General features: G+C 38.2%; 1 pseudogene; it reads left to right on the top strand.

Moving 5' to 3' along the window:
• The first annotated feature begins 4,655 nt into the window (after window positions 1-4,655).
• On the top strand, window positions 4,656-5,663 carry LOC121487320 (annotated as a pseudogene).
• Window positions 5,664-10,288: the final 4,625 nt, after the last annotated feature.

Below are 10,288 nucleotides of genomic sequence, written 5' to 3'. Positions count from 1 at the left end.
CATGTATCGTTATGCCACTTTGCTTTTTTCCACTTAACGTTGTTTTTGACATTTATCCATATGCCATGTGTACAACACAATTATTTTTAAGTAAGTGCTTTTTGCACACTAAGAAATCTTAGCCTCTCCCAAGGTCACAAAGATTATCTCCCTATGTTTCCTTCTAGAAGTTTTATAGTTCTACCCTTTAGTTAGTTCCATTTTTTTAAAGTAATCTCTGTACCCAACATGGGGCTCAAACTAATGACATGGACACCAAGAGTCACATCCTCTACCGACTGAATCAACCAGGCACCCCTCTCTTGGTCCAATTTGAATTAATTTTTTGACTATAGTGTGAGGTAGGGGCTGAGATTAATTTTGTTCTATATGTATATCTAGTGTGGACATTTTATAGTATGTTCACAAATTCTTTGATATTCCTGTCTTCAAAAGATAGAACCTAATTCCTCTTAGGTGTGGGCTGTACCTAATGAGTTGATTTTAATAAATAGAATGTGATAGAAATGATGGTGTGTGACCCAAAATTAAGGCATAAAAGCATTTTGGCTTCCCCCTTGCTCTCTCCCCTTGGATTACCCTTTGGGAAACCAGATGTCATATGTTGAAGACAATTAACCAGCCTTATGGAGAGGTCATTATGGAATATTCACATTGTGGAATGTGAAGAACTGAGGCCTTCTCCGAATACTAAGTAAGTGAGTTATCTTGAAAGCAAATCCCTATAGCACTAGTTGAGCCTTCATAGGACTGCAGCCCTCACTGATGTCTTGACTGCTACCTCATGAGAGCTCCTGAGCCCGAACCACACAGCTAAACCACTCTCAAATTCCTGACTCACAGAAACTGTAAGATAAATGTTGATTTAAGCCACTAAATTGTGGGATAATTTTTCTGCAGTAATGGAGAACTAATACATCTAGTGTTCCAGCATCTTCCCCCATTGAATTACAATAGTGCCAGTATAGAACATCAGTCAACTACATATGTATTTGTCTTTTTTCTGGATTCTCTCTTCTGTTCCAGTAAGCTGCATGTCTATTTATGCCAAAAGCATACTGTCTTCATTGCTATAACTTCTACTGTAGTCTTGAAATCAAGTGGTGTAAGTCTTCCAACTTTTTGTTATTATTTCTTTTTTCAAAATGGATTTGGCTAATCTGGGTTCTTTTGCATATCCATATACATTTTAAATCATTTAGTCAATTTCTACAAGAAGAAAAACCTACTGAGATTTTCATAATGGCTATCTTAACAATATTGAATCTTCTAATCCATGAACATGTATTTCCATTTATTTAGATTTTCTTTTTTCTCAAAAATGTTTTTGCAGATTTGTGTAATGTTTTAGTGTAGGAATCTTGCATGTATTTTGTTAAACGTATTTTCAAATATTTTACATTTTATGATATTTAATTGGTATTGTATTTTTAAGTATAAAATTTTAATTGTTGCTGTAATTGATATTTATGTATTGGCCTTGTATTGTTTCATGTACTCTTGCTTGGTTCACTCATTAGCTCTAGCAGTTCTTTTATAGATTGTAGCTGATTTTCTATGCACACAAATCTTGTCATCTGCAAATAAGGAGCATTTTTACTTCTTCCTTTCCAGTTTGTATATTATTTCATTCTTCTTGCCTTGATTTCCCTGGTAATGTTGAATAGAAATAATAAGAGTGGACGTCCTTTCCATGTCCCAGTCTTTCCTCATTAAGTGTATGTGTGTGGTGATAATATTGAAGATCTGCTCTCCTAACAAATTTCAAGTATGCAATACAGTATTGTTAATTATAGTCATCATAATATATATTATATCCCCAGAAGTTATTTGTCTTATAGCTGAAAGTTTGTACTCTGTACCTGTTGACCAATATATCCGCATTCCCCTCACCCCCTAGGCCCTGGCAACCACCATTCTACTCTCCATTTCTATGAGTTTGATTTTCTTAGATTCTACATATAAGTGAGAACATAACAAACAGTATTTGTCTCTGACTTTTTTCACTTAGCATAATTCCCTCAAGGTCCATCCATGTTATCACAACAAGCGGGATTTCCTTCTTTTAATGGCTGAATAATACTCTATTCTATGTATATACCACATTGTCTCCATGCAGTCACCCACAGATAGACACTTAGTCTTAGTTATTATGAATAATGCTGTGATGAACATGGAGACATAGCTCTCTCTTCAAGATTGTGATTTTATTGCCTTTGGCTATATACCCAGAAGTGAGATTACTGGTAGTTATATTTTTAATTTTTTTGAGGAACTGCCAAGCTTTTTTCCACAGCAGTATTTAAGGGTTCTAATTTCTCCACATCCTCTCCAACACTTACCTTCCTTTTTAAAATTATTGTTATAAAAAAAATAAAAATAAAAAAAAATAAAATTATTGTTATAGTCATCTTAGTGGGTATGAGATGGTGTCCCAAAGTGGTTTTGACTTATATTTCTCTAATGACTAGTGATATAGATTTCATATCCTTCTTGGCCATTTGTATATGTTTGGAGAAATAATTGTATGAGTTCCTTTTCTTATATTTTAATTGTACTATTCCTCTTTTTATTGTTGAGTTATAGAGATTTGCTGTATATTCTGGATGTTAAACTCTGGTCAGATATCTGATCTGCAAATATTTTCTCCCATTCTTTGGATTGTCTTTGCATATTCTTGATGATAACTTTTGATGTATGGAAGTTTTTTATTTTGTTGAAGCCCAATTCAGTTTTTCTTTCTAAGATTTTTTTTTTTAATTTGAGAGAGAGAGAGAGCACGCGGGCATGTGCATGACAGTGGAGGAAGGGACAGAGGGAGAGAGAGAATCTCAAGCAGATTCCATGCTGAGTGTGGAGTCCAGTGTGGGATGATCTCTAAAACCCTGAGATCGTGACCTGAGCCAAAACCAGATTGTGAGGCTTAGCCAACTGAACAACCCAGGTGCCCCTAGTTTTTCTTGTTATTAATGCTTTTGGTATGATACCCAAGGTCATAAAGATTTATCCCTATGTTTTCTTTTAGAAATGTTAATGGTTAATTGATTTTATAGGTTAATTGATGCTTTCTCAGTATTGTTTTGCATATTTGGAAGCCATGCAATTCTATATGAATTTGAGGATTGGCTTTTTGATTAATGTAAAAAAAAGGTTGTTGAAATTCTGATAGGGATTGCATTGAATTTGTAGATTGCTTTGGGTAGTACTGTTGTCTTAACAGTAGTAGTCTTATCAACAGGGCAGGTCTTTCTGTTTATGTCTTCTTTAATTTCTCTTAGCAGTGTTTTGTAGTTTTCAGTGTACAAATCTTTGGTTAAATTTATTCCTAGGTATTTTAGTATTTTATATTCTTCTGTAAATGGAATTGCTTTCCTAATTTCTTTTTTGGATTATTTATTGCTGATGTATACAAACACAATTTAACACAATTGATTTTTGTGAGTTGATCTTATATCCTACAACTTTGTTGATTTTGTTTAGCTCTAGTGACCTTTCTTGTAAATTCTTTGGGATTTTCTGTATAGGATCATGTCATCTACAAATAGAGATGGTGTTACTACTTCCTTTGGAATTTGAATTTTTTTTCTTGTCTAGTATCTCTAGCTAGAACTTCCAGTTCAGTGTTGAATAGCAGTGGCTAAATTGTGCATCCTTGTTGTGTTCTTGATTTTATGGGTACACTTTCAGTCTTTTACCACTAAATATGGTATTAAATGTGGAATTTTCATAAATACCTTTTATCACATTGAGGAATTTTCTATTTCTGCTTTTATGAGGGCTCTTATGACAGGATGTTGGGTTTTGTCAAATGTCTTTTCATTAATTGAGATGCTTATGTGTTTTTCCTTTGTTATATTAATGTGATGTGTCACATTGATTTTCTTTTTTTTTTTTTTTTTTTTTTCATTGATTTTCATATATTGAATCAGCCTTATAGCCTTTGGATAAATACCACTTGGTCATGCTGTATAATCCTTGATATATGCCAAATTTGATTTGTTTGTATTTTGTTTAGGATTTTTGCATTTATTTTCATAAAGGATATTGGTCTATAGTTTTCTTTTATTATGATGTCTTTATCTGGTTTTGGTATCTGCTCTCACAGAATGACTTAAAAGTGTTCCCTCTTCTATTTCTTGGAAGAATTTGAGAATAGTTGTTGGTAATTCTTTAAGTTTTTGGTAGAATTTACCAGTGAAGCCATCTAGTTCTCCTCTTTATTTAAGAGGTTTTTGATTACCTATTCAGTCTTTTTATTTGCTTTTTTAAACTATTTATTTATTTATTTGTTTGTTTTAGAGATAGTGTAATCAAGGGGAGGGGCAGAGGAGAAGGAGAGAGAATCTCAAGCAGACTCCAACTTGAGTGTGGAGCTATATGTGGGGCTCAATCCCACAACCTTATCTGAAATCAAGAGTTGGACATTTAACCAACTGAACCACTCAGGTGCTCCAGTCTTTTTACTTGTTTCAGGTCTATTGAGATTTCTACTCTAGCAAAATAAATCAGTTAGAGAAAGAAAAATGCCATATGATTTCACTCATATGTGGAATTTAAGAAACAAAACAGATGAACACATGGGAAGAGGGGGAAAAAGAGAGAGGGGAACAAACCATTAGACACTCTTAACATTAGCACAGCTCTGGCCAGGCAGCATGGCGGACCTAGCCCCTTAACCCAGCAAGCGGAAGCACGAACAGGATGCTGAGGATGCCGCCTAGGCGAAGAGTAAGCTGGCATCAGGAATGGTACCTCCACCCCCGTGCAGTTATCATTCTCTGGCTTCAGAGTGGAAAAAGTGCTGAGGGAGTCCACGAGGAACAAAATCCTTTTCCTCCACGGGAAGGTGAATGAAGCCTCTGGTGATGGCGGTGGAGAGGATGCCATTGTGATCCTGGAGAAGACACCATTTCAGGTGGAGCAGGTGGCTCAGCTCCTGATGGGTTGCCCCGAGCTCCAGTTGCAGTTCTCCAATGATATCTACAGCACCTATCACCTGTTTCCTCGATGGCAGCTGAGTGATGTAAAGGCAACCGTGGTTTACCCAGCCACAGAGAAGCATCTACAGAAGTATCTGCGCCAGGGCTTCCTGGCGCCTGGTCCAAGAGATGGGAAGCAATTACAAGAACATCACTTTACCCTACCTGGAGTCCCAGAGCCTCAGCATCCAGTGGGTGTTCAGCATTCTCCATAAGAAGGCAGAAGCCGACCGGATTATTTTTGAGAATCCAGATCCCTGTGATGGCTTTGTCCTCATCCCCGATCTCAAGTGGAACCAACAGCAGCTCAATGACCTGTACCTGATTGCCATTTGCCATTGCCAGGGCATCAGATTGCTTCCGGACCTTACTCGAGAGCACCTGCCGCTGCTCAGGAACATCCTCCGGGAGGGCCAGGAAGCCATCCTGCAGTGCTACCAGGTGAGGGGAGACTGCCTCCGTGTGTACCTGCACTACCTGTCCTCCTACTACCACCTGCACGTGCACTTCACAGCCCTGGACTTCAACGCCCCAGGCTCGGGGGTGGAGCAGGCTCATCTGTTAGCAGACATGATGGAGAACCTGGAGTGTGACCTGGAGCACTACCAACAGGGCACCCTTACCTTTGCCCTCAGGGCTGATGACCATCTGCTCAGGCTCCTGCAGGAGGCCCAGAAGAGCTGAGTCCCACCCAGGGGCTATTGGGAGAAGAACGCCCAGGTGTGGGATCGGGGGAGGGACCTCGGGGTTTTTACCACCAAGTGAATTTTTTAAAAAACATATTTTGTACTGGTTCCTTCCTCGTATGTGAATAAAGTCTTGGTCTTCTTCTTCTTCTTCAAAAAAGGAAACTCTTAACATTAGATAACTGAGAATTGATGAAGGTGGATGACTAGATGGGTGATGGGATTAAGGAGGGCATTTATTGTGGTGAGCACTGGGTGTTGTGAGGAATCACTGAATTCTATCCCTGAAACCACTACTGCATTATATGTTAAACTAGAATATAAATAAAAATTGAAAAAATATTTCTATTCCATCTTCAGTTTAATGTGCATATTGCTAGAAATTTGTCCATTTCATTTTGATTATCTCATTTGTTGGTGTAAAATTTTCCTTAATTTTCTCTTATAATCCTTTTTTATTTTTTTAAGTTTGGTAGTAGTGTCCCCACTTTCATTTCTGATATTAGTCATTTGTGTCTTTTTTTTTTTTTGTCAGTCTATCTATAGGTTTGCCCATTTTGTTGATATTTTCAAAGAACCAACTTTTTGGGGTTTTTTATTATTGTTTTCTACTCTGTATATCATTGATCTTCATTCTAATCATTTCCTTCTATTAGCTTTGTGTATAATTCACTCTTTTTTCTAGTTCCCTATGATACAAAGTTAGGTTATTATTCGGGATCTTTCCTCATTTCAAAAGTAGGCATTTACAGTTATACATTTCTTTCTAAGCATTGCCTTCAAAGCATCCCATAAATTTAATTATATTATCTTTTCATTCAAATATATCTATTTTTTAATTTCCCATGTGATTTCTTCTTTGACCCACTGTTTAAGGGTGTTTTTTAATTCCCACATACTTGTGAATTTTTCCACTTTGTCTTCTGTTACTGATTTCTGTCTTTTTTCCTTTGTGGTCAAAGAAGATACACTGTACAATTTCAATCTTTAAAATTTATTAAGACTAGTTTGTGGTCCAACTTGTGCTGTACCCTGGAAAATATCCCATGTGTACTTAAGGATATATATTCTGCTATTGTTGAGTACAGTGGTCTATGTATGTCTTTTAGGTATAGATGGTTTATAGTGTTGTTCAGGTACCCTGCTGAACTTCTGTATAGATAGCCTAGCCATTGAAAGTAGTATACTGAATTCTGTTATCCACAGGACTGTCCATTTCTCCCTTCAATTCCTTCACTTTTTTTTTTAATTTTTTTCTTTTTTTAAATTTTTATTTATTTATGATAGTCACACAGAGAGAGAGAGAGGCAGAGACATAGGCAGAGGGAGAAGCAGGCTCCATGCACTGGGAGCCCGACGTGGGATTCGATCCCAGGTCTCCAGGATCGCGCCCTGGGTCAAAGGAAGGCGCTAAACCGCTGCGCCACCCAGGGTTCCCTAACCTTATCTTTGTTCCTCTGTAAATAAGTCTTACCTGTATCACTGGTTTTGAACAATTCAGTTACAATGTGACTTGTTGTACTCTATTTCTTCTACTTGAGATGGAGCTTCAGATATGAGATTGTATATTTCTCATTATGTTTGGGAAGTTGGAGGCCAATATTTTTCCTTATGTTTTTCCATATCTCTAGCTGTCTTTTTGAATATATGGAATACGGGTAAAATAATTTTATTTTTGGGTAAAATAATTTTTATTGTCCTTTGATAATTTTAAAGTGTGTCAGTTCTGGGTCAGTTTTGATGGATTACTGTCCTCTTGATGGGCTATTTTCCTGCTTGCTTATATATGCCTGGTAATCTTGTTTGGATGCCAGACACTGTGAATTTTACCTTGTTGAGGGCTAGTCCATTTTTTTTATTCCTGTACACTTTCTTCTTTAAAAAATATTTTATTTATTTATTCATGTGAGACAAAGAGAGAGAGAGAGAGAGAGAGAGAGAGAGAGAGAGAAAGAGAGGCAGAGACACAGGCAGAGGTAGAACCAGGCTCCATACAGTGAGCCTGATGCAGGACTCGATCCTGGGACTCCAGGATCACACCCTGGGCCGAAGGCAGGTGGTCAACCACTGAGCCACCCAGGGACCCCCATATTCCTGTACATTTTCTTGAACTTTGCTTTGGGATTCAGTTTGATTCTTTCAGGTTTTACTTTTATGATCTATATGATAAGTCCGGAGCAGTGTTCAGTATAAGGCTGATTATTTCCCATTACCCAGGCAACACCTTCCTGAGTATACCTACTATCCTATGAATTACAAGTTTTTACAGTCTGGCTGGTGGGAACAGACACTATTCTTGACCCTTTCTTAGTGACAGATCCTGTTTCTTTCAATACTTTTGGATGGTTCTTTCTTTGCATTGGGTAATTTCCTCATAAACTTACACTCATGAGTACTGGATCACATACTTGAGAGAAACCTCTGTGGATCTCTGGGAATTCTTTTCACAGTTCTCTTCTCTCTGGTACAGTCTTTTAAACTCTAGCTGTTTTGATCTCCCCAAACTCTTTAGCCCTATATTTCTTTTTTTTTTAAATTTTTATTTATTTATGATAGTCACAGAGAGAGAGAGAGAGGCAGAGACACAGGCAGAGGGAGAAGCAGGCTCCATGCACCGGGAGCCCGACGTGGGATTCGATCCCGGGTCTCCAGGATCGCGCCCTGGGCCAAAGGCAAGCGCTAAACCGCTGCGCCACCCAGGGATCCCAGCCCTATATTTCAAATCGGGAAGTCCACTGGGCTCTTCCTCAGTTCCCTTCCTTTCTGTACCACTGCCTAGAACTCAAGACAGTAAGCTGTGATGACCATAGGGCTCATGTTCTCAACTCAGTGACCATTGTCCTTTGTTGTCGATAGTCTTGAAAACCACAATTTCATATATTGTCTGGTTTTTGTTGTTGTTCTAGGTGAGAGGATAAATCTGGGGTCCCTTTGTTTCATTACTGTCAGAAGGGAAAGCCCCTATTATAGATTTTGATACATTATATTTTCATTTTGATTCAGTTCAAAATATTTTCTAAGGTCCCTTGAGACTTGCTATTTGACTCATGGATTAGATTGTATTGTTTAATTATCAAGTGTTTAGAGGTTCTCCTTTTGTTTTTGTTACTGATTTTCTAGTTTAATTCCATTATGCTCAGAGAATGTACTTTGTTTTATATCAATTATTTTATATTTATTAAGACTTCTCTTATGATCCAAGATATAGTCACTATCAAATACCTTTACACATAACTTTCCTATTTCACCATACCCCTTCTCATGTCTGACTTGGCACCTCAGATGTCCCACTTCCTGCTTTCCATATCACAAATGTAATGACCTTACGGTAGTATAATTACACTTACCCTCCCCACGACCAAGCTTTTGGTAATTGTTATTACATCTTTTCATTATATTTTTTTTTAAATTTTTTTTTAATTTTTATTTATTTATGATAGTCACAGAGAGAGAGAGAGAGAGAGAGAGAGAGAGAGAGAGGCAGAGACACAGGCAGAGGGAGAAGCAGGCTCCATGCACCGGGAGCCCGACATGGGATTCGATCCCGGATCTCCAGGATCACGCCCTGGGCCAAAGGCAGGCGCCAAACCGCTGCGCCACCCAGGGATCCCTATCTTTTCATTCTATATTTGTTATATCCACCTATATAATGTCTCCTTATTTTTACTTGAAATAATCAGTTCATAAAGCAAATCATGAAAATGCAGACTTTTACATTCACCAAATTGTTTACCATGATGGTCTTCATTCCTTCATATAGTTCCACATTTCCGTCTGATATTAGTTCCCTTTGGTCTAAAGGGCAGCCTTTAACATTCCTTGTAGTGCAGTTATGCCAGTGATGAATTATCTTAGATTTCATTTATCAGGACTTGTCTTTTAGCACCTATGCTGTCTTTTCCTCTACAGAAGTGTTGACTTTTAATGTAGTCCTATTTATCTCCATTTTACTAAATGATTTGCAGGTTTGTGTGTCCGTTTCTTTAACCTCTAAATACTGGGGTGCCCTGGGGCTCAGGTCTCAGACTTCTCTATCTACGTTAATTCCCAAGTAATCTTAGTCTCACAGCATGTGTTCACTGATGGCTTTTATGTCTGGCTCCTCCTCTGAATTCCAGTAATAAATGATAATTTAACAGACCCTTGCTGAGCTAGATATTATCCATAGTCCTTGAATGGGAAGTCAGCACTCCCTACCTCTACTTCCTCGCTTTCCATTCATAATTTAACTCACTGCAGCTTGGCTCTTGTCCCATTCTTCCACTGCTACTGTTGAGATTTGTTCCTAAGTAACACAGCCCATCCCCTTTTCTTTTCAAATGAAGTCTTTCATGAAATCAGACAGAAGCATAACTCCCCTTGCAGCGGGTTAGGGGAGCTGCCTGCCTTTCTCATCTCTTCAGGTTGCTCGGAGGCCTCTTTACTGAGTGCTGCCTATCCTTTAACCTCTGTAATCCCTCAAACTGCCTGATCTCCAGCCATCCTCCTTTCCATCTCTGTGCCTCTGCACAGTGCTCCTGCATCTGCTTGAACCCGCTTTAGCCAGTTTTTGTCCACTCAGGTAACACCTCCCAGCCTGTCTTCCCCTTTTTCATTCCCTCTCTTTTTTGTGCCTCCGTTATC

This window comes from Vulpes lagopus, chromosome 3 (genome assembly GCF_018345385.1).
Source record: "Vulpes lagopus strain Blue_001 chromosome 3, ASM1834538v1, whole genome shotgun sequence".
Taxonomy (NCBI): Eukaryota; Metazoa; Chordata; class Mammalia; order Carnivora; family Canidae; genus Vulpes; species Vulpes lagopus.
The sequence above is the reverse complement of the archived record's forward strand: the minus strand, read 5'-3'. Positions and strand labels throughout refer to the sequence as shown.